Source organism: Podarcis cretensis (genome assembly GCF_951804945.1).
Source record: "Podarcis cretensis genome assembly, chromosome: 8".
Classification (NCBI taxonomy): domain Eukaryota; kingdom Metazoa; phylum Chordata; class Lepidosauria; order Squamata; family Lacertidae; genus Podarcis; species Podarcis cretensis.
The window spans coordinates 28,089,009-28,112,898 of record NC_137177.1 but is presented as its reverse complement, the minus strand read 5'-3'; the positions used below and the strand labels follow the sequence as shown (position 1 = coordinate 28,112,898).

Below are 23,890 nucleotides of genomic sequence, written 5' to 3'. Positions count from 1 at the left end.
CCTATACCCCTTGTTGATCACTGAGGCTACCCATTTACTTGGGAATAAGGTTGCAGAATACTGACCTGGGACTTTGGGAATACATTGTACTGACATACAGTCATACCTTGGGTTACAGACGCTTCAGGTTCCATTTTTTTGGGTTACGGACTGCCAAAACCCAGAAGTACAGGAACGGGTTACTTCCAGGTTTCGGCGGCTGCGCATGCGCAGAAGCACTGAAGCGCAACCCGCGCATGTGCAGACACGCCACTGCGGGTTGTGAATGCTGTGGGTTGCCAACGTGCATCCTGCAAGGATCACGTTCGCAACCCAAGCATCCACTGTAATGGGACTTCCTTATAAAGAAACATGTATAGGACTCCTCTGTAAAATGCTTCTGATAACACATTCTCTGAGATGCTCACATCTGTATGGGCAAATTTGTGGTTCAGCTACCTATGTCAGCATAAATGTCCAAAAAGGGCATGACAAGAGGAGATATAGCTGGGGTGGAGATGCCCTTACATTGGATTCTTCAGCTGCTTTTGAAAAAATGATGGGGCTTGAGGAAAGACAAGAAATAATTACAGCAATGGCCTATGGCAAAGTCCCTATATTTGTGACATTAAAAAAATGACTGGATAATCTGATGCATATTCTCTCCAACCAGCTCAAAACTCATTGTCAGGAGCGAGCCAGCAGTAAAACACCCCAAGGAGGAGGAAATAACTCTTCATTAGGAAAAAAGGAATCTGCCCTAATGAGCACAGCAACTCTTTGCTAGGTCCTTGCCCCTATGAAGCAGTTGTGGAGACTTAATGTCTCTGCCCCCTCCCATAGCTGCCTAAGTCCCCCCCTCTCCAGGGTTGTCTCCAAACAATCTGAGACTGTGCCTTCATGCCTGACTTTGCTCCTCCCACTTTATGCCTCTCCTGGTCCTGGGAGACCAGGAGTGATAGGAGCTTGCCTCAACAAGATAGAGAGATACCTGTGCTTCTTCACCAGCCTGATTCTTCTCTGCCTCTTGGCCTCCCTCTTCTCCTGTTTGAGTTTCTGCCTCTGAGTCTGGACTGTTCTCTGCCACAGACTCTCCCTATTCATTACCTCTTTATCTTCCAACACCTGCCCCCAGTCTTCTCTCTCTGACCACTCACTCTTGTCCTATGAACATTCCCTGGGCTCTGAATCTTCTTCCCTTGGGGGTTCCCACTACTCCTTTGCATCTAATCAGTCTCTGACACTTCTTCATGTAATGGACAGAGAGATGAATTTGCCAGTCTCATAGATCAGGCTAAAGATTACCAATAATACTAATTTATTCCAGAGCTGTAGCTGTGTTTGTTGCAGCAAAAATGACCAACAAATGTATTATTTAATAAGCTTTTGTGGACCAGAGCCTACTTAATCAGATGCAAGTAAAGTCCTATATCTCTAGAGTAGTTGATGCCACCTGTAATAAATAGATAATAGTCGTATATATGTAGGCTCATTCCCAACAAAGTGTTATGATGCCTGATTTATAATCACTCCTTACAAATATTTTTTATATACCAGTGTTATACGTGAGTGTTACAATTCCGAAAAGGCAGGTTCTCAATATATGAATAAGCATTTTTAGAGTTTGTTTAACTTACCATTTTCCCACAAAAAAACCCTTTTGTGAGTGCTAGTTAATGTTTGTGAAGCACTTTGAGTTAATAATCATGTGCAGTATTTATCAAATGCCTAAGGGAATAGGCACTGTAGAAGATCGCTATAATATAGACAGTCATTAAATGCAGTCTAGAAATCCAAGGCAAGGCCTAAACACACTGATGGAGGAAGCTTATTGAACACAGTGTGTCTTCCTTCTGAGTAAATGTGCATATCAGAGAAGATATATAGGGTCTTTATGCTCAGATAAAAGTATGATGCAGTACAGAGGTTTTTAATTTATTTTTAAAATACCAATTTTATTTTTTAACTAATTTATATTAATACATTGTTTGCAAACTCCAAGATGCTTATATTATAGTGTCCCATCATGACAGCATCTTATTCATGGCATTTCTTGCTGGAAGAGATCCAGTCAAGAGTAATGCTGGATGGAGGCCAAAGGCTTGTATTTTGAAAAATGTGTTCCTTTGCAAAGAGAGAGAGAGAGAGAGAGAGAGAGGTGAGCAAGCAAAACAAAATATCCTTCAGCTTATTGCAGAGCACTCACACTTTTAATGTATTCTGATACATTTTTACTATTGTGCTTAGATGTCAAGGTGAAATGTGTTGTAAAAACAAGTAGTATGCTATAATAAACGTTTTTGAAGATTTTTTTCGTTTTTTTAGGACAGGAGAGACAAAACCCTTAACTGAGAGTTAAATGCAGCTCACATGCAGATGAAGTGCTCCTTTAAGGGCAATTTTAAAAAGTGCAAAGACATGCACATATGAACAGGTGGCTTAATAGAAATTTGCTTGTGCCCTATCTTCTCTCCCAGTTATAGTACGTTAAGAAGACTTTGTAGGGCTTCAGATTAGGAGACACCCTCCCCAATTTGCAGACGAGACGTAAAGGAGAAACACATCAGCTGCATGTTGAGGTGGTAGGAAGAAGTTAGGAGGAAGAGTATAACCTTATAACAGCATTGGGGAAACAGTTAAACAGGAAGAAGAACGTGAGTGTGTCAGTGACAGGTATCTATGTGTGCGTTCATGCGATGTAAGACTGAAAGTTGAATATGGTAATAGACAGTCTTTATCAGCGATGTAAATTTATTAGGAAAAACAAATTTTAAATAAGGGCAGTGATAAACATGAGTTTCCCTTCTCTTAACAGGAAAGCAGAAACAATAACATGGGAAACATAGACTTTTATAGATCTTTATTGAACTACTGTTGCAATTACAATGCATCCATATTCAGGTAATTCATAATAGAATCAATATTTTCCAGTTGTTGATATGTCTTTTTCAAATGATTAAACAAGCTTAATCTTTCTGTTGCCTCTTACTATCAACAAGCAGCATGCTGGTGTGTGCAGCCCATTTACACCTCTCTTCCTGCAAGCATGGAAACTAACAAGGAAGGGCTAGGTTACTGTGATATGCCGAACAGGGAACCCAGTTGTCGCTTCCAAACAAGCATGAATTTGTAAGCCTTCAAACTCTGGCTCCTTTGGAAACAACAAATCAGGATCCTGGGTTTGGAGAATATGATAAACAAGCTCTTCCTGGTTAGTTTTATCTGTTTGTGTAAGGGAAGGGGTGAAGCAGGTGTAAACAGTGAGTATAAGTCAGGGCATGACCAGTGTTGCTTGGTCATTTGGACCTGGGCTACTAGTTTGCATCTATATATTATCATTTGATGGTGGTGGTGATGTTTGTGATGCTTGTTAGAATCTAATGCAGTGTCCACAATCTTTGGAGCTAGGAGCACATCTGAAAATCTACAAAACTATTGTGGCCAAAACAATGGGCAAAATAGCTGCAAAAAACCCAAATAAAACACTTTAAAAAAACCAAAACTGTCAGCATTCCCAAACCCAGACAACCCACCTCAACCAAACAACAAAAAGCACCCCCCCAAATCAAATAAATAAATACATAGGAGGGGTAGTTGGATATGGGGTTGCCTGAAGGTATCAGGATGCCATTATGGAGACCACAGATATAATGTCTGACTTTGGCCTTTTTAGTGTGAAGTGAAATTGAAAATTGCTATGCAATTAAACAATAGAAGAAATAATGCCTTGGGGCACAATTACTATGCTAAATTTCCATCAGTTACTGTAAATTTAGCACCTTATGATTTAGTTTAAGTCTGGGAGATATCCCAGCCTCAGAAATTCTACACTGTTAGATCACTAGGAATACACCAGCGTGATATGATGCCAGTGTGTCCCCACTGCCAGTACAAGTCAACAAGCAGGGGAACAAAAAACGAGCAGCACTGTGCATATGCTAAGAGAGGGGTGACTTTGAAACCTGACATCCCTCACATATCCCCTACACTATCCTGTACACTATCATATTGTTATGTCTACAAAAGAGGTGGCATAGCAATATGCTTGTATTGAACTCAATAGAGACACAACACACATTGCCTGCCTTACTTCTTCTCACTCTACCCACACTGCCGCTATGGAATAGAGGAGTTGGACTAACAATCTAATCACAGCATACCAATATTGGTAAATAAACTGCTGACAGGAAGCCCATCACTCATATGACTGTACATGCCACATGAGGCTGTAACTCTCACCTCATGATGTACGCACAAAGGGAACTCTGATGACAGGTGTTATAGTAAAAGGGTGCTTTGCACAATGAGGGGGCATATTACAAAAACAGCAAGACTGAGAATGAAGTAGGAAGTACAGATGCTAACACTTCTCAGCATCTTCATAGGTCCTCTGCTTCAGGACTCCATGTACAAAAACCCAACAGAAACTCTCAATCCACTACCCCAACTGCGAATGCAAGACCAATGCATCTCACAAAAGTTAGTAAAGGGATGGGTGGGGTGGGACCATGTTTCAAAGTATAAAAGGCTAGGATGAAACAACCCTGTATCATACACCTTGAATTAGCTATCAACTCTTGCTAGCATCTCCATGAACAAGACCATAGCTACCTTAATCAGATGTGGCAATTTCTGCCAAATATATATAATATATATTTCAGTATAACCACCCTATACAGGTTACAGACGCTTCAGGTTACAGACTCCGCTAACCCAGAAATAGTACCTTGGGTTAAGAACTTTGCTTCAGGATGAGAATAGAAATTGTGCGGTAGCAGCGGGAGGCCCCATTAGCTAAAGTGGTACCTCAGGTTAAGAACAGTTTCAGGTTAAGAACGGACCACCAGAACGAATTAAGTTCTTAACCCGAGGTACCACTGTACTACCCATTACATCAGAAAGGTTATATGTGTTCCATGGAGAATTAAGAGCATAGTTAAAAATAAAAGGATGCCAAAAGCATATTAATTGCCCCTAGTGTAACAGTGAGTAGTGTTCTTTTGTCAGATCTGTGGCAAAGCAGGTATTTTCCAATTGCTTATTGATTCTGCTGAGGCTATATGAGTTTGATATTATATTTAGAAACTGCATTACATTTCTAATATAGATGCAAAATTCTACAGGTGTATGTAGCTTGAGTGGTTCTTACACATTTTTAAGGCCCATATCAACTTCTTGGCCACCTTTTCTGATATACACCTTTCAGTTTTAAGCTTGTTTAGCAAACAATACATTCATTATGTACAATAAAAGGATGAGCACATGGAGGATGTATATACCATGCTTTATAGCACAACATTTTTGATACTTTCTGACAGTACAATCCTATGTATATTTACTTGGAGATAATTCTAAGAGGCTCAATGGGACCTATATAATGTACTGGTTTTTGTATGGTTTAGTGCTATATGGAGCCCAAATCAAGCATTAGGCTCACATGTTCACCCTTCACCTGTCATCCACCCATGCAGCCAAGAAGGCTTCATCTGTGATTACTTTCAGTATCAACACATCTTGGCTTAAAGTTATATGGAAGCCAAGAATCTTGGTTAACTCAAATAATAATTAATTGCAGATGAGCCAACTTTAAACCATAGGTTATGAATCTGGTTTGTTTGAGTAACCATTGTTGGTTTTAAACCAGGATTCCTGGTTCGTTCATAACTAAGCTGAGATTATTTGAAATGGAAAGTAATATTGGCAGAAGTCTTCCTCCTAGCTACATGAAAGAAGGTGGAGGAGTGGGGAGTGCATGAGTGAGATACTTTGCTTGGGTTTGTCCGCAATACCATGATTGTTTTGTGTGAATCAGCGTAGTGTGTTTAGGACTACAGCTTGAGTCTTTTAAAATCAAGATCACTGACCTGTTGGTTTCATCAGGATTGATTATATTTTACATTTTTTAAATTGGCCACTTCTTATATATACACGTCATTACAGTGGTACCTCGAAAACTGAAAACCAAAAGTAGAAGCCTCAAAATGGAAGCCTCAATACGGAAAACTCAAAACGGAAGCCGTGTTTCCTGTTCAACTTCAAAGGTATGTTAAAAAACCAAGGCACTTCCGTGTTTTTGGTGTTCGAGTTCCGAAGCGTTCAACTATGGAGGTGTTCAAAAACTGAGGTACCACTGTATATCTGATCCTGTACAACCGTTCTTCATTTCCTAATATGTTGAAATGTCTAGGGTTTGAGAAAGCAAAAATTAGAAAAGAGGTCAGGGAAAGTAGATTAAAGAACTCAGAAGTCAAAGCAAAATATAAGCTAATGAGAATATAGGTGAGCCTTCTGGTTTCCTCAAAGAAAGCTTCATTTGAGGAGGTAACAAAGTGAGAATTGAATAAAAGCAAATGAACATGGAGAAGGTTGAGAAGCAGGAGGATAACAGAATAAAGGATAAAGAGGAGTGAATAAAAATATCCAGCTGACTAGAAAAGTGTAGCAATCAAATGGAAATGGAAGATACAATGTATGCATAAATGGATACAATTCTGAAAAAGTTTGAAGGAGGAATCCACCAATCTATGTGGAATGAAAAGAAAATAAAGAGTAAAAGCAAAGCAAAAGAAAATAGAGTGGTACCTCAAGTTAAGTACTTAATTCATTCCGGAGGTCCGTTCTTAACCTGAAACTGTTCTTAACCTGAAGCACCACTTTAGCTGATGGGGCCTCCTGCTTCTGCCGCACAGCCAGAGAACGATTTCTGTTCTCATCCTGAAGCAAAGTTCTTAACCTGAAGCACTGTTTCTGGGTTAGCAGAGTCTGTAACCTGAAGCATATGTAACCTGAAGTGTATGTAACCTGAGGTACCACTGTAATAAATGTAAGTAACACTACATTACATTTTATAAATTACTTATATACATGTATGAGGACCATGTTATGCATGGCTTATTAATAGCAATTATTTTCAACATAAATGAGCACATTGGTTCAGGTTGGATAGTTTGCCAAACCATGGTTTGAGTTTCCAGACTACAGGAAACAAACCATGATGTAGAGCTGCTTGTCTGTGTGTGTTGGCTCCCCCTCCTCAAATAATTTTGGGAGTGCAATTTGGTGAGAGTACAATACTAAAATTTATCTGTTGGCAATCACTTGCCTCTCTCACAGAAACTACATCTCCTGTACTGCCACATAATCACATTTAACACCTTATTTCCTGCTCGAGTTGTGTTTATCATACTTTGTTGGTATTTTGAACTGTGCTTATAATTATAGTCATCTTTGTATTTCTGATTTTAAGACTAATAGCCAAAAATAATGTAATTAAGCAAAGGTATTGAAATTTTTAATATACACGTCTACTCAGAAGTAAGTTATATTGAGTTCAATGGGTTTTACTCCTAAATAAGTAGGTATAGGTATGCAACCTTAAAGAGCATGCAACCTCATGTTCAGAGGATACCTGATCATCTGAAGTATCTGCTAAAGTATGGATTGCCTGCCAGGGGCCTTGTTGACAAGCATTAAACCATAGTTTAAAATAAAGTATGGTTTAACATGCGCAAGCTGCTTGCTCTTCTCCTGCTCTTGACTGTACTGTGTGGGGAAGGAAACAAGTCAGAAAGAGCCTGGCATGTCATGACATGCAAACACAGGCTCATGATTTGTTTCCTCCAATCAAACCACAAGCGGTAAGTTTAAAACAAAACTTGGCTTATACTCATGATTTGTTTGAAGAGAAACAAACAATGAAGCTGGGTTCACGTCACGATAAACCAGATTGGCTTGTTTCTTCCCACATACGGCACAGTCAGAAGTGGTAGGGGGGAGCAAAATGCCAGTGTGCATTACACCAAACTACCAAACTACCAGTTTAACATTGCGTGTGAACTGGATGGGGTGGCTGACTTCATAATTATCTTAATTCTTGAGCCCTTTCCCTTCAGTATTCCATTGAGCCCTGTTGCACAGATCTGGCGGCTGAAGCCTTGAGAATGCCTGATATTGCATGAAAGAAAGAAAAGAAATCTCTCATTCAATCACAACAAATACCCAAATGAATATACATAATAAGCATGAGCCCGTTTTTTCCATGTTATAGGGAGAACAGCATATGGCTATTCAGGCAAGCTGATTCTGTATGAAGGGAAATAAAAAAATAACAGTGAATACTGTATAACATTACACTGAATTTGGGCATCATTTGCCTGAGCCTGAGGAAGTCTTAGGTTTCTTAAGCTGTCCAGCCTCAGACCTGTCTAGAGGAAGGATCACTGTAGTTCTCCAAGTACAGTCTGACACAGAGAATTTGCTGAGCACACTTGTATTCTAGGGATAGGTCAGCCTAGCTTCTACTCACTGTGTATTTTATGCTTCTTTGCACTCTTGTGACCTGATTGGCTTTTGGAAGGGAGAGAATCATTTATATTTTGGTTTTCCTTTGCAGGGTCCCTTCGTTTTTGTTATGTTACTTCATATTGTTGGTTTGTTACAAGGTAGATTAATTTAAATCAAACCAAATTAAATAATTTATTTAAATGAGATTCACCATTTATACATTATTTACTTTCTGAAGGAAGGCATTATTTCTGGAAGATATAAGTATTGAAATATGTTGATTTATGAAGAAATAGACCCTCTGCATTGCATTTGGAATGATGTTGCGACTTAAAACAATAGACCTTAACTATATTAATTTGTTTCACAATTAAACAGTTTCATATCCTTATTAACTGAACATTTTAGTAACTGCTAAATAAAGGCAAAATATATATTTAAATATACAGAAATTAGTACTGATATTAATGAACAAATTTCATGATGGATATAAAATCAAATATTATTAATGAAACATCTGAAACAGGGTTTGTTATGTTTCTGTTTTGAAAAAACACGTCTTCCCTGCTGTTCACAATAAGGCAGCTTACAACATAATTTAAAATAATTAAGACTGAAATACTTGAGGTTGGGGAAGTTTTTTTCAGGCAGAAGGACCTATTGTAAGCCGCTCTGAGCCCGGCCTTGGCTGGGGAGGGCGGGGTATAAATAAAAAATTATTATTATTATTATTATTATTATTATTATTATTATTATTATTCCTCCCTCTTGGGCTGCCTTCTAGGGGCCACATGCCAGAGGTGGGTTAGGCCATAAGCAGAGCTAGGCAGAGCAACAGATGTGAATGTTAACTTTTGTACAATGGGTATATTCCAGCCAAACTACACAACTCGCATATCTTCATCCTCTGTGTATGCAAACAAAAGTAGTATCATAGCACAAGGACACATTCCATCTGGGAAAAAGCACGAAGGAGAGTGCAAAGCAGTGTTGATGAGGGATGTGGCCTTGGAAGAGTTTTGAGGACTGAATAGAGAGGCTTGGAAGGCCATGTATGACCACAAAGCTTGAGGTTCCCCACCCCTGCTATACCTGCTCATCTTATAGCAAGTACCACTGCATTCAGTGAAAGTTACTTCTTTGTAGACATGTATAGGTAGTACCTAGTGAGTGGCTGCTGATTTTAATCTAAGCAACCAAGCAAGTTCATATGGGAGTAGGCAGTCCTTCAAATACCCTGGTCCTAGGCTTTCTTTTCACTTCTTCCCTTGCCAAGCTTTGGAGCTTCTTTCCTGACTTGTTAAATCACTGTTTTCCATAACGTCTGAAATGGAAGACTGTCAATCACTTTTAAACCAAATTTATTTGTTAAAAGTAAAAGTAATATCATTTAAATTTTAAAAATTTGGACTTCCGGAGGCGGCGCGAACGGCAATGGCGGTCCTCTTCCTTTAGTGAGGAGGAAGCTCCGTAGAAACTGGGTCGTCCGCTACGGCAAAACGGAGACCCACATCGGAAACCCACAGGCAGCAAGAGCCTGTGGTCCTGAGACTCGGCGGGCGCCAGAAGCGGCTCCTGAAACGCTGAAGGAACCCCGTAAGGGGCTCCGGAACGTGGAGGGGGTAGCGGCGCTGTGAGTCGTTTCGCAATCTACGGAGTGAAGCCGCGCTGCTGCTGCCAGTGAGCGCTGACCTTTTTTCCTGGAAATTTTGGACTCGGGAAAGTAACAACCCGTGAGTAAAGAAGGACTTTAAATAATTTGAGACTAAATTAATGAATTTGGCTGAAAGCGGAGCGACGCAAAACAGGAAGTCCGTCTTCCGCTGTCACTGAACTTCAAAGCAAAGAGCTGGAGGAGTGGAGGCTTTAAAAGAATCTTCAGCCTAATTGATTTGAGCACCCAGTGAACTTTTTCTCAAACAAAATAATGACTTTAAGTATTTGATTATCTGATTTTTATTTGTACTGTGATGGCGCTGTGGGTTAAAGCCTCAGCGCCTAGGACTTGCCGATCGAAAGGTCAGCGGTTCGAATCCCTGCGGCGGGGTGCGCTCCCGCTGCTCGGTCCCAGCGCCTGCCAACCTAGCAGTTCGAAAGCACCTCCAGGTGCAAATAGATAAATAGGGACCGCTTACCAGCGGGAAGGTAAACGGCGTTTCCGTGTGCGGCTCTGGCTCGCCAGATGCAGCTTTGTCACGCTGGCCACGTGACCCGGAAGTGTCTCCGGACAGCGCTGGCCCCTGGCCTCTTGAGTGAGATGGGCGCACAACCCCAGAGTCTGTCAAGACTGGCCCGTACGGGCAGGGGTACCTTTACCTTTTTATCTTTCTTCTATTGGAATTACAATTTGGATGAGAAACCCAGGTGCTGGAGCTGCCTGAGCAACTTGAGCTGTCAGTTCTGCGGATCTGGCTATTGTGTATTAGAACTTGCAACAATCTGAGGGTTTGGACTTGCTACTTTGAAACATCAATTGAAGTACCAGTATGCACTGTTTGATACAATGTGGTTGTTAATACCAACTCTGCTTAAAATCTGCTATTGAAGGTCCTTGGACATTAAACTTGATTCTAGTAAATTTATTAGAATTGGATTCTTCCCTTGAGACATTTCAAGCTCCCCCTAGAGGATTTGGGATTTACAGCAGTGACATTATTTTACTTTCCTTTTCCCCGACCTCCTGTTTTGTTTTCCTCTGGGCCGCTGTTTTCTCGTGGGAACAACTCAGCTTGACCTTGACTTTTAGATAACTTTGGAATGAGTGGCGCAAGAAGGAGGGGAAGAACTAGACAAGCAACTTTGACAACTTTAACCTCAGTCTCGCAGGCACGTAGATCATCTGTACCCACTTTGCCTTCAGAGGAAGAAGCTGCTGCTCTGCCAAGGGCAGGAGAGGGAGAAACTGAACAGTTACAATTGGAAGATATGGCCTCAGGAGCAACTGCTTCTATTCTAGAGAAAATCTATGAAAAATTGGAATCTCTGGACAAGAGAGGGGAATCTCTGGACAAGAAAGTCGATGAACAAACAGCCAAAATTGATCAAAATACAGAAAGTCTAAATAGATTAACTGGACAAGTATCACAGAACGCACAGGCAATTGGGCAGTTGACGGAGGCCATGTTAGAAAATCGGAAACTGGCTGAGGACACTAGTAAAAAATTAGAAAATTTTGAACAAGAGGTAAGACCAATCTGCAAACAAGTAGGTGAACATCAGACTTATCTATCTATGATAGAACTGCGGAACCGGGAGAGTAATTTAAGGATAAGGTCGATACCAGAAGTGGAAGAAGGCAATCTAGCTGAGTTTCTGACTAAATAATTTTCCAAGTTCTGGAATTTAGAGGAAAAGGACTTTAAAATTGTGTCTGCTTTCAGGCTTGGAAGACTTGTAAAGAAAGAAAAGCCCAGAGACTGTTTGATAAGATTGAGATCAAAGGAGGAAAGGGATAAGATTTTGGGCTTACATTACGGAAAGTCACTGGACATTTTGGATAGAAGAATTGAGTTTTATAAAGATATCCCTAAACAACTGTTGGACCTTAGATCCGCCTACCTTGAATTGGTTAAACTGCTTAGGAGCAACTCAATTATCTTTAGGTGGGAATTCCCCCAAGGATTATCTTTCACCTTCAGAGGGAAGAAGGTTAAAATTAGAACACTGGAAGATAGAGACAAATTTCTGACCACATACGGAGAGGACCTTCAAAAAGGAATTGAACTACCTTTTGGGCCTGGAGCACCGGCGGTACCGGCACCCTTGGAATCTGAAGACTTAGCGATCAAGATACCACCCCTGGAAAAATAACTAGATTATTTCAGGATGTCTCTGCAACTTCTGAGCTGGAATATAAATGGCTGTAATATTCCGGAAAAAAGGAGGAAAATATTTCATATATTAAAAAAAGAACAATTGGACATCATTTGCCTGCAAGAAACACATGTGACTAGGCTCCATAGAAAAGTGCTAATAAACAAAAGACTGGGCCAGGAATTTATATCTTCGGACAGAGTAAAGAAGAGAGGTGTGGTCATCTATGCAAAAGAGAGCCTGTCACCCAAATTCCTATTTAAAGATGAACATGGAAGAATTTTGGCAATTGAGATACAACATCAAGGAGAGAAACATTTGATATTAGGAATCTATGCGCCAAATGAGGGGAAATCGGAATTTTATAAGAAGTTGCATGAGACCATGCTGGACTATTTGGACTATAACAACATCATTTTGATGGGAGATATGAACGGGGTCGTATCAACCAACATGGATAAGTCACAAAGCCAAAATGTTACAAAAGATGGCAGACTACCAAAGACCTTTTTCGAAATGACAGACAATATGGATTTGATTGATATCTGGAGGATAAAGAACCCCTTGGGAAGAGAGGGAACATTTTTCTCTGAGGCCCAACTGACCTGGACAAGAATCGACCAAATATGGATATCTAGAGGTCTGGCACCCAAGGTTAAAAAGGTGGAAATCTGCTCAAAGACCTGCTCCGACCATAATGCAGTAAAGTTGGACATGACACTAATACCAACCGGCTCCTTTAGATGGAAGATGAATGACAATCTGTTTAGAGATCAGGAGGTTATCAAGAAGGCCCAAAAAGCTCTAAAGGATTATTTTGAGATAAACATGAATACTACGGTGGAAAAAAGAATTATCTGGGACGCAAGCAAGGCAGTGATGAGGGGGTTCTTGATACAACAGAATGCTGTAAAGAAAAGGACACAAAATGAGAGGAAAGATAAAATCTTGGAGAAAATTAAAGAATTAGAAAAGAAGCTAAGATTAAATCCGAAGTCATAGCCGACGTTGAGAGAAATTAAACTTCATCAAGCACAATATTCTAAATTGATAAACCAGGAAATAGAGTGGAAGATTAAATTAATGAAACAAAAAACTTTTGAATCGGCGAATAAATGTGGAAAACTGCTAGCTTGGCAGTTGAAGAGGAGACAAAAATTAAATACAGTTACAAATTTAGAGATTGAAGGAAGAAACATTCAGAACCCTGTGGATATTAGAAAGTGCTTCCAGAGATATTTCAAAAAATTATATACTCAAGGGCCGCAAGATGAGATTGAAATTAAACAATTTTTGGAAAAAAATGGATTATCAAAATTGTCACAAGAAAATAGATCAATCCTGAACTGCAAAATAACACGACAAGAGATTGAACAAGCCATTCAGAATATGAAATTGGGCAAATCTCCAGGACCAGATGGGCTGACCTCCAAGTATTATAAGACATTAAAAGACTATCTGATACAACCATTGATGGAGGTTAGCAATGAAATTATGGAGGGAAGGAGGGCGCCAGAATCGTGGAAAGAAGCCTTTATCACATTGATACCAAAATCGGAAGCTGAAAAGACACAACTTAAGAACTATCGTCCCATCTCTCTTTTAAATGTGGATTACAAAATATTTGCAGATATTCTGGCAAGTAGACTTAAAAAAGTTTTAAACGAAGTAATTCATAAGGACCAGGCGGGCTTTCTCCCAGGTAGACACTTGTTTGCTAACACAAGGAACATTATTGACATTTTGGAACTTTTGCAAACAGACATAAATACAAAAGCAGTGTTAATCTTTATAGACGCGGAGAAGGCCGTTGTTAGGCCGAATTGCTGCTATCAAGATGAATGTATTGCCAAAAATGTTGTTTTTGTTCCAAACATTACAGATTGTGGACAAGACAGAGTGCTTCCGGAAGTGGCAGAGAGATATATCTAAGTTTGTCTGGCAGGGCAAAAAGCCCAGAATTAAGTTTAAGATACTAACTGATGCGAAAGAAAGAGGGGGCTTTGCCCTGCCGGACTTAAAGTTGTATTATGAGGCCGCAGCTTTCTGCTGGCTAAAAGACTGGATACTTCTAGAAGACACTGACGTACTGGATCTGGAAAGTTTCAACAATGCTTTTGGTTGGCATGCATACTTATGGTATGACAAGGTTAAGATCAATAAGGCCTTTAAGAACCATATTGTCAGAAAAGCAGTGTTTAATGTCTGGACAAAATATAAAGACTTATTGGAAAATAAAACTCCAAGGTGGCTATCACCTCTGGAAGCTAAGGCCCGAAAAAGACCCAATATGGAGGCCAAATGGCCAAAATATGGGGAAATACTAGAAAAAGATGGAGACAATTGGAAATTGCAGAGTTTGGAGAAAATGAAGGATAAAGTGCGAGACTGGCTACACTACGCCCAGATTAAAGAAGTCTTTAAAAATGACAAAAAGTTAGGGTTCCAGGTGGAGAAATCGAAATTGGAAACAGAACTGTTAGAACCTAAGACCAAGGTACTTTCAAGAATGTATAACTTGCTGTTAAAATGGAACACACAAGATGAAATGGTTAAATCGGCTATGATAAAGTGGGCACAGGATATTGGGTATAACATTATGTTTGAGGACTGGGAAAGGTTGTGGACCACTGGGTTGAACTTCACTGCATGTAATGCTTTGAAGGAAAATGTAATGAAAATGATATATAGATGGTACATGACCCCAGTTAAACTTGCCAAAATATACCATTTGTCTGATAACAAATGCTGGAAATGTAAAGGAAATGAAGGAACATTCTTTCACCTCTGGTGGACGTGCCCTAGAGTGAAGGCCTTCTGGGAAATGATATATAATGAGTTGAAAAAGGTATTTAAGTATACTTTTCCCAAGAAACCAGAGGCCTTCCTCCTGGGTATTGTCGGCCAGAGGGTGATAAAGAAGGACAGAACTTTTTTCCTGTATGCAACAACGGCAGCAAGGATACTCATCGCTAAGCATTGGAAAACCCAAGATCTACCCACACTGGAAGAATGGCAGATGCAACTGATAGACTATATGGAATTGGCTGAGATGACCGGCAGAATCCGAGACCTGGGAGAGGAGAGAGCTGAAGAAGATTGGAAGAAATTTAAGATTTATTTACAAAAATACTGTAATTTGGTTGAATGTTAAGGAGGATGCTAGATCATAAATAATTGAGCACCATTAAATTAGATGTAATCTGGATGATAAAGGAGATTGAGGAAAGTATAATTTTTTTTTTTTGGAGAATTATTAGACTAAATTAAATAATGAGACTTAAGAATGTAAACAAGTTGATAAATTGCTGGAAAAAGTTTTACAATGATGCAAGTGGGAGCGAGAGACGTGAGGGAGTCCAAAGAAGTTATGAAAAGATGTTATGATACATGTTATATTGTTTATTATTTTTGCATTTCTGTATTTAAAAAATCTCAATAAATATTTATTAAAAAAAAAATTAAAAATTTGATTTAATCCAAAAATGATGATGCTATACCAGTGTTCCATTGTTCTTCTTCCCAATATCCAGTTCAAACCTTTCCAGCTGCATTTTAACTCTATGTTTCTTGGTTGTGTTTAACTTCAGCCAGAAGATAGCCAAACTGATTCTATACATTCTTCTGAATCTTGGTCTTTCTCAACCATTTAATAACTGAAATATATTCCACTATAAATATGCAGTTTTATTTCTGACAGCTTGGAATGTCTTTAGAATAGGGATGGGATAGAAATTTGATTCAGTTTGCATTTAAAGGCAAACCTATCTAATTCACACTTTCCAAAATAATATGCAAACCAAAACACAGCCATCCTTCACACTTCTCTGAATTTTGCAATGCAGTTCTCCAGCCAAGTAATGTGTACAAAAATCCATATGCTAGGGTAGTGTGCATTAAATGCATATATTAGTGAAGCAAAAATGCATTATAGTATGGAAACTTGCTTTGTAAAAATGTGTATATTAGTAGAAATTCACTGATGAATTTTCATGAGGACTTTTTATTCACAAACTGATGTCAAAATGTGGAGTACTTAACTTAAGGTTGGAAAAATGGGAACCTGAGAGAGACCAAAATTGATAGATATGCCCATACCTACTATAGATGATGTATACAAATAAGGAACATGGCAGAGAAATTGTTTGTTCACACTGAAGCTTACTGAAGCTCCAGCGTGCACTCCATTGATTCATAGGGCTTGTACCACATTGTTTCTGACCATTAACTTCTTTAATAATTACTGAATGAGAAATTATACCAGTGTTTAAACAAATTATCCTGTATAAACACAGACCAACCTTGGATTATCCTGTATCAGAAGGTGGTTTTTGCCAGGATAGTTCTTGTCTAGTATTCTCAGAAATCAGGGATGGCCAGCCTTTCAGCACCAGGGCTTCTGTATCTTTAACAACTATGTAGGTATTCCAGCAGGTGTAGTTTGTCATGTCTCAGTACTACAGGAATTTGAAAAACTGTGTGTGCCAAACTTCCCTCATCTACTGTTAAAGGGACAAGGCCTGTTGACCATATTATGCAGGTGCACTGTCAATTGCATGGATTTCCAGGCTACTTCCAGGCCCAATTCAAAGTGACATTTTTATAAATATGGCTCTTCAGTGCTTGGAGTCAGAGTACCTGATAGACTACCTGTTTCCATATGAGCCTACACTTACACTAAGGGCATTTCCAGACTGTGACTATTTTGGTTGGGATTCAATCACATATTGGCAAATTCAGATTGCTCAATGAAAAATTGATTCAGAGCTCTTGCACAACAAATCTGCTCCTCTAAAAGATCAAACTTTTTGATATAAGGAAAATGACAGAAAAATGCACTGGAAAGTGTATGATAATACTTGCTTTAATGCAGAGTTCTCTAACATCCCCCAAAACAGATCAAAATAAATGCTCAATAAGTAGCTGAAGTTGTCTATCACCCTGCAAACAAATTAGGATGAGTGCTTAGTAAACAGGTTGTCTGGAAGTAACATAAGATCTTCAATAGAGGCCCTATTCCATTTGTTGCTACCACCTGAGATACAGTAATGACTACTGGGGAGAAAGGCTTTTCAATGGTGGTATCATTTGATGCCTACCTTGCTTTTGTTCTGGCACAAGGTGAAGATTTTCTTAATTTTCTTAGACTTCAGTTTGTTTTATCTCAACTGATTTTTTTTTCTGATGATTTTAGATTTTTCTGTTTTTATCTGTGTTTGTGTTAATTGTTTTATTTTGATCTGATTTTAGCTTTTAAATGACCCTAGAATTTAGTCATAGAGTAGGCTCAGTGAAATAAGTGGACTTAACTAATTGTTTGACTTACCGCACATAATAAGTAAAGTTAAAGGAATCCTAAAGCTTAAAGGTTGGCATATTATATTTTAGCCTTAGGATAAATGCTCAATTTGGGTATCATCACCGTCCTAAAGCAGCACTCTTGCACAATTTTATAACTGCACAAGGAACAAAACAGCATTAAAAGAGCAAATCAGGTGGAAATAGACCAATTGATGCACTGTCATCTTCCACATCATGTAACAGAAGGAAGAAATTGGAAAAGACTCAAAGGCAATCAGTTTGGCCCATACGTATTAATTTTGATACATGTCAAATACACTTATGTGTACTTGTCATCATGTTTGTAAAGTATTTCTGCTCTGACCTGCACACTAGTTCTATACATTTAGTTAGATGAATGTTACCCACCCAGGTCCTGCTGACATATTTGTTAGTTTATTCATTTACATTGACAATTTATGTCACTTTTCAAGTGAACCTTACAAAGCGGTTTAAGTAAAATCATGGGTAAATTGTTATGTCTGCTCCTCATACTTAGAGGCTCTGCCAAACATGGCTACCAATTCTCATCTAATATCCTACACTACCCTCAAGAGCCACAAGCACTTCTGGCCAAAATGTAAAATAATTTCTCTGCTATGGCAGCTGAGCAAGTGTGAAGCCAGCAGTATTTTCAATGCAGCATATTGTTGTATTTGCTAGATTTCTAGGAAGCTTTTCCCTACTTTAAACTGGAGCCACTTGCACTATGCAAATATATTATCTAATGGAGCTTACAGTATAGATACTACATGTCAGCTGTTGACTTAGAGTGGACAATCCTGGAGTATAAGAACAATATCAGAGCATTAATGCACCACAGAAATAGTAAACTTCAGATTAATGTTTTCCCATATGGCTAGGAGCTAATAAAGCATACAGAACATAAGTTTTTTTCTTGCACATTATTGAACACTCCCAATATTTTCCCCAGTTTTATAAATACTTTCTCTCTAAGGAAAATTCTGACACAGCTACATGCTTCTGCTACCGCAAAACTACAAATGCTCAAAACAAGCTATCTCTAAAAAGCAAAATATTATTACCATATATTTAGCAAAAGCTAGTGTTTACCACCATCAAAGGCTATGAAAAGTTTGTTCTATTTACCTGTCTGTTGGCAATGTAACTATGAAAAATCTAGTGAACTCCAGGGAATAAGCAACATATCAAGGGCAGAACCTTACTGGTTTCAGTAGCTATACAATTAGCCAAAACATAAACCTTAATTATTCATAATGTTCCATTGGGCTGCCATATACACCATAGCGTTCGGTTCTTGGGTGAAAAATACAGAATGTGGCATTCTGTACTATGCTGATTTCTCAACTAATACTGAAGGTGCACACAACCCCAAATGTTGGTGTGACAAAGTGAAATTTGTTTACACATCAGTTTTAATACCTTAAATACAAAAAGATAATACAAAAATAATACATTCTTACATCACTTTGTTTATAAATGAGAGGTAGCTAACCTGTAGCACTCCAGATGTTGCTAGACTACAATGCCTTTCATCCCTGACCCTAAGACATGCTGGCTGGGGTTGATGAGAGTTATAAACATAGTATGTAATCATTTAACTGTATCCACAATTGAGTGGTAGTTGCCTTAATACCATATGGTAGAGCTGGCCCTGATGTCAAGTCACTAAGAATGCTCACACTTCCTTTCAGAGTTGCATTGTTTATATTCAATTGTAAGCTTCCTTGAATATAGCAATTTTAAAATCAAAATAAATAGAAGGGAGCATTTTACAATTTCTCCTAATATCACAGCTGTTGAGGAGAGACCTCGTCTTGTTCCATAATGCTAATGATGCAAGAGCTGCAGAGATTTTTGAAAGGAAGGATTGATGGGCAGGAAGGAGTGCTTAACCTTTTTCTCTTGCTTGCTGATTTTACCTTGCAAACCCCCTACAAGCAATATTTAGCCTGTTGTTCTCTTGTTATAACCCAGAATAAAGCCCCTCTAGGGTAAAAGCAGTCTCTCAGGCTATTTGGCAGCAGGATTGAAGTACTTGAGTAAAAACACCTTCTCCTCCCATCTGTTGATTCACCAACCAAACCCCACATCCATGGGCATAGCAGGGAGGGGCAGGTTCCCCCCTAAATAAATAAAAATAAATAAAAAATACTTAGCTAACTGAGGTTCTGCCCCCCTAACAAAACGCCTGCGCCTCCTAACAAAAACCTTGCCTACGCTCATGCCCCCACCTTTGTGTCACCTTAGCAAATGTGGTTTTGGGAACACACGTTTGGCAAGGTGGCGTGTAGTTCCACCTTCCTACAAGAACTCTTTCCGGGTATGGATCTGGCAACCTATTTTGTGCTTAGAATCTTTTATCAACCCTTCCCCATATTGTTCTGTGTATTGTGTATGTGTAATTTGAAACATTTTGGCCTTCAGTTTGTGCATATGTAGTGAGTTTTATAACATTTTTATACCGGTACTTCCTAATAATGGGCTTTAAAATTGAAACAATGGCAGATGTTTAGCTAACATACACTGCCATATCTTGAAAGATCAAGAAGGGTAGGGAATACAGTCATAATTCCTCAAAGCTGATAAATTTTCATTAAATTTATGATTGTTTCTCCTGAATCCAAGTGCTCTCTCCTAGTGCACAGTATAAACATGTTTACTTAGAAGTAAGTCCTACCAAATTTACTGGCTTTCATATCATAGTAAGTATTCTTAGGACTGTATCATTGGTGAAAGAAAGCAGGATTTCTCTTCTTAGTAATACTCCATTCCTATTAGCTCCTTGTCCATATTTTCTGTCTGTTTCATTTTGTTTGGAAAATGGCAGGGTAGAATGTGTTTGGTGTAACCTTAATCCTGACCAGCATCTGGGCTCTGTTTAAAAAAAAATAAAGCAGCTTCGAACCGAGGCTTCTGTATACATTTGCATGCTTTAAGTATAGAACGAACATTTTAAGATCCAGAACAAAATATGTGATATTTTCTTTTGTCTGGAAACAAAGGCTATATCCAGATTTTATTTTTTTATTATTTTAATGTAAATGAAACGTAACTGTGGTATACAGATGAATATGAATTCTCTTGTACATCAGATGTTATCAAGATTGGCATTCTCAAACGTGATACCCATTGCAATCCCATGCACACTTTTCTGGGAGTAAATACTGTATTGAACATAGTGGGGCAAGTAGACATGCAGAAAACTGCACTGTAAATAACTTTGTTCTTTTTTGCTGTTTGTGCTGTGTTTTAATCTTATTAATTCAGAACAGAAACTGTATGAGGAGGGCACATGTTTAAATTTGAAATGTACATCATGGCCAATCTATGGTTTGCATTTGTGTTATAAATCAGATTAAGCCTTGTGGGCAAAAGCAACCTCATACTCCAGTGCTACTCCCGCATATTTAGGAATAAGCTCCATTAGTCAGTGGGTTTTATTCTTGACAGTAAATATATAATATTCAACTGATCAAATACAAGAGAAAACGATAAAGAAGAATAGAGGGTTTAAAAAAAGAAAAGAAAAAGAAAACATTGATCATTCAGGGGCACTTAATTGAGAATTTTCACATTTAAGGTACTGATAACAAATTTCACTCCTCTGTTATAGTTTTACTTCAGCCTTCACAAGCTTTTCCTATCAAATGTGCAAAGACCCATAGTTTCAGTAAATAACACAGAATAAGATGTTGACAATAGCTTTTTGGGACCCTAAGGTCTTTCCTGGCACAACACTGTGAATACCTTAAGAACCAGGAAGACCTTGGTTTTCAAATTTTACCCGCTTTCATTGTGTACACTTTCACAAGCCCACTCTGTGATGCAGTGGTTTGAATGTTGGAGTAGAACTGGAGAACCCAAGTTCAAATCCCAACCATATGACTGTGGGCCAGTCACAAAAACTCAGCCTAACCTAGTGCATCACAGAGTTTTGTGTGATGATAAAATATAGGAGAGGGCCATGCACAGTGCCTTGAGCTTTTTGGAAGAAAGGTGGAATATAAATATAATAAATCAGTAAGCCTCAGTAAGCCCCACAATCTGTATGATGGCTGTACAGGCCTGCCTTAAAGGTTGTTTGAGGCTTACAACAAGGTAGTGAATGTTGAAGGACTTTGAACACTTTAAAGTACTTTATAAATTATTTTTCTTCTTATTACTTCCAGACTATTGGCTTTATAAGCACAAATATGGCACAATGTCCAGGCATTGTTATCAAGGAAGTCATTTTGTTGTATTACTGTGAAGATGCAGTTATTTTTCTATCTAGTCCAGTTATTGTGATTTGAAGTGGTTATGCAAGTGTTATGGGCACTATAATGCATGTACCAACAGAGACAATTTCTCATGTTGGGATCCTAAAAGTGGTATGCTCAGCTTGAGATTAAGGAACTAGTATAGGCACTAAATTCACTTAATTGAAGGCAAGGTTTAACAATGGGCCTCTAGACTGTGTCCATCTTACATCCTCCCACCTGTCAGCAAAGCTGCATCCAAGCCAATCTGAATGGTTGTCAGAAAGGCTCAATATAAAACTCTTCAAAATAACTAGGTGGACATCTATCTATAATAAATATTGACTTTCTAGCTGATAACCTGGATAAACTCTGGACATAGCAATCCTATATTCATATTAAGCTTGGACTGGAGGGATACTACTGTTATGCTAGCAGATCAGCTGCCATATCCAATACATGCTCAGCCTGGGATGGGATGACGCACAAGTAGAAAATACAAAAGTGGTAGCAAAACAACAGACATGCCTCAGCATCTTTGGAACCACCGCCAGAGTCCCTCAATCAGGGACTGTGGTCATAACAACACCCATATCTAGTGAACTCATGGCAAAGGGAAGATGTTCCCAGTACATGCCCCTGCACCACCACACACACAACATGCAAACTTTGCTGCATTGGATACCACTCACAGTGTTTGCACTCCATCAGCTCCAGTGGCTCAGTCAGCAACAACTATTCTGCTGGTTCCTAGGCATTCCTTCAGTAAAGGTTCAAATTCCTTTATGTTGTACACAGTCCTTATTTTGGAACACAGCACATACATTGGGGAGGAAAGGGAGCCTACACAGCACAGCTCTCACCTAGCTCATTGGGCAGGACACCTGCACAGAGCACACAATGTCTTCTTGGAATGAGGGTTTAAAGTGCATCTAGAAAGTGGGGAGGGAGACTCTTTAGAGCACTGGTTTTCAACCAGTGTGCCGTACCACCGTGCCTTGAATAATGGTCAGGGGTGCCATGTGCAACACTGGCCTCTGTCCCTCTTTCTTTCCCTCCCTCCTCTGATGCTCTCTCGTGTCTCTGCCTCCCAAAGGCTTGCATGGCTGTTTGTTGCAGCAGCCCAGGTTACAAGCTCCCCAAGCTGGGGCAGCTCAGAGACCAGGGATGGCAGAAGCAGCTGTATGGAGGACTCCCAAGGAGGGAGGAGAGGAAAGGAGGCTGAGGCAACACTCCACAAGGGAGGGTGTTCAAAAAAGGGTGAGAGGCTGCCAGCTGTGCAAGCAAGGGGTGACATAGCTGGACTCCTGAGCCCCACAGAAGTGCCACAGAAAGAATGTAGTAGGTTAAGGGAGCCGTGGACTTAAAAAGGTTGAAAACCTCTGCTTTAGAGAAAAGGCCAAAGGGAGGAGTCAGGAGTGGCAACAAAGGGAGACTGAGTCAGCCGTGGTCACTCTGATTGATGACCGTTGAAGAGAGTGGGATGGGAGAGTGTGACCTTGCTCCTGCTTCTTGATATTTCATTGACTTTTGATACCATTGGCCATGGTATTCACCTGGATCAGCTCTGGGGAATGGGAACTGAAGGCACTGTGTTAAATTGGTTCCAATTGTATCTTCAGGATCATGTCCAGACAAAAGCATTATATGAGTGCTTTTTTTTGTCCCTTGGCAGCTATGCTATCTTATCTCCAGTACTATCTATGAAGCCACTGGGATTGGTTAAGGTGCTGTCATTAACCAATAACCCTCAGCTTTATTTCTCTATAGCAGGGGTGTCCAACAGGTCGCTTGCGATCTACTGGTTGACCCCCTCCCCCAATAAAAGCTCAACAACTTTGGCTGATGCTCTCCCAGAAAAGCTCAACAACTTCAGCTTCGGCTCATCCTCCCCTCCAAAAAAGCTCAACAACTTTGATGGGTAGATCCCTGCCAGTTTTTTTTACAGTGGGAGTAGATCGCAGTCTCTTGAAAGTTGGATGTGCCTGCTCTATAGCATCTGAATTGAGTAAAGTCCCTTGACTAGTGCTTGGATACAGTGGTGAGATGGATGAGGGAAAAATAAGCTGAGTTTGAATCCTGGCAAGATGGAGGCAATGTGGGAGAGTGGTTCTTGTGTCTGATAAATAGGTCAATTGCCTAACCTGGATAGGGTTGCACTGCCCTTGAAGGAGCAGGTTCACAGGCTGGGGGTGCTTTTGTGTCCAGCTTTGTCACTGGAGACCCAGGCAGCCTCAGTGACTGGTACCAGT

The 23,890-nt window shown here is 39.5% G+C and overlaps 1 protein-coding gene across 2 annotated transcripts in view; it reads left to right on the top strand.

Moving 5' to 3' along the window:
- The window catches only part of ARID1A (AT-rich interaction domain 1A), a 133,425-nt gene that overhangs the window by 4,635 nt on the left and 104,900 nt on the right, over positions 1-23,890 (top strand). Inside the window, exons 3-5 of one of the 2 annotated variants that reach the window (XM_079985884.1) lie at positions 2,795-2,880; positions 4,365-4,458; positions 5,920-6,020. The gene's annotated coding sequence lies outside the window, so the exon portion shown is untranslated. The remainder of the gene's footprint in view (positions 1-2,794; positions 2,881-4,364; positions 4,459-5,919; positions 6,021-23,890) is intronic. The other variant, XM_079985883.1, reaches the window with a different exon arrangement.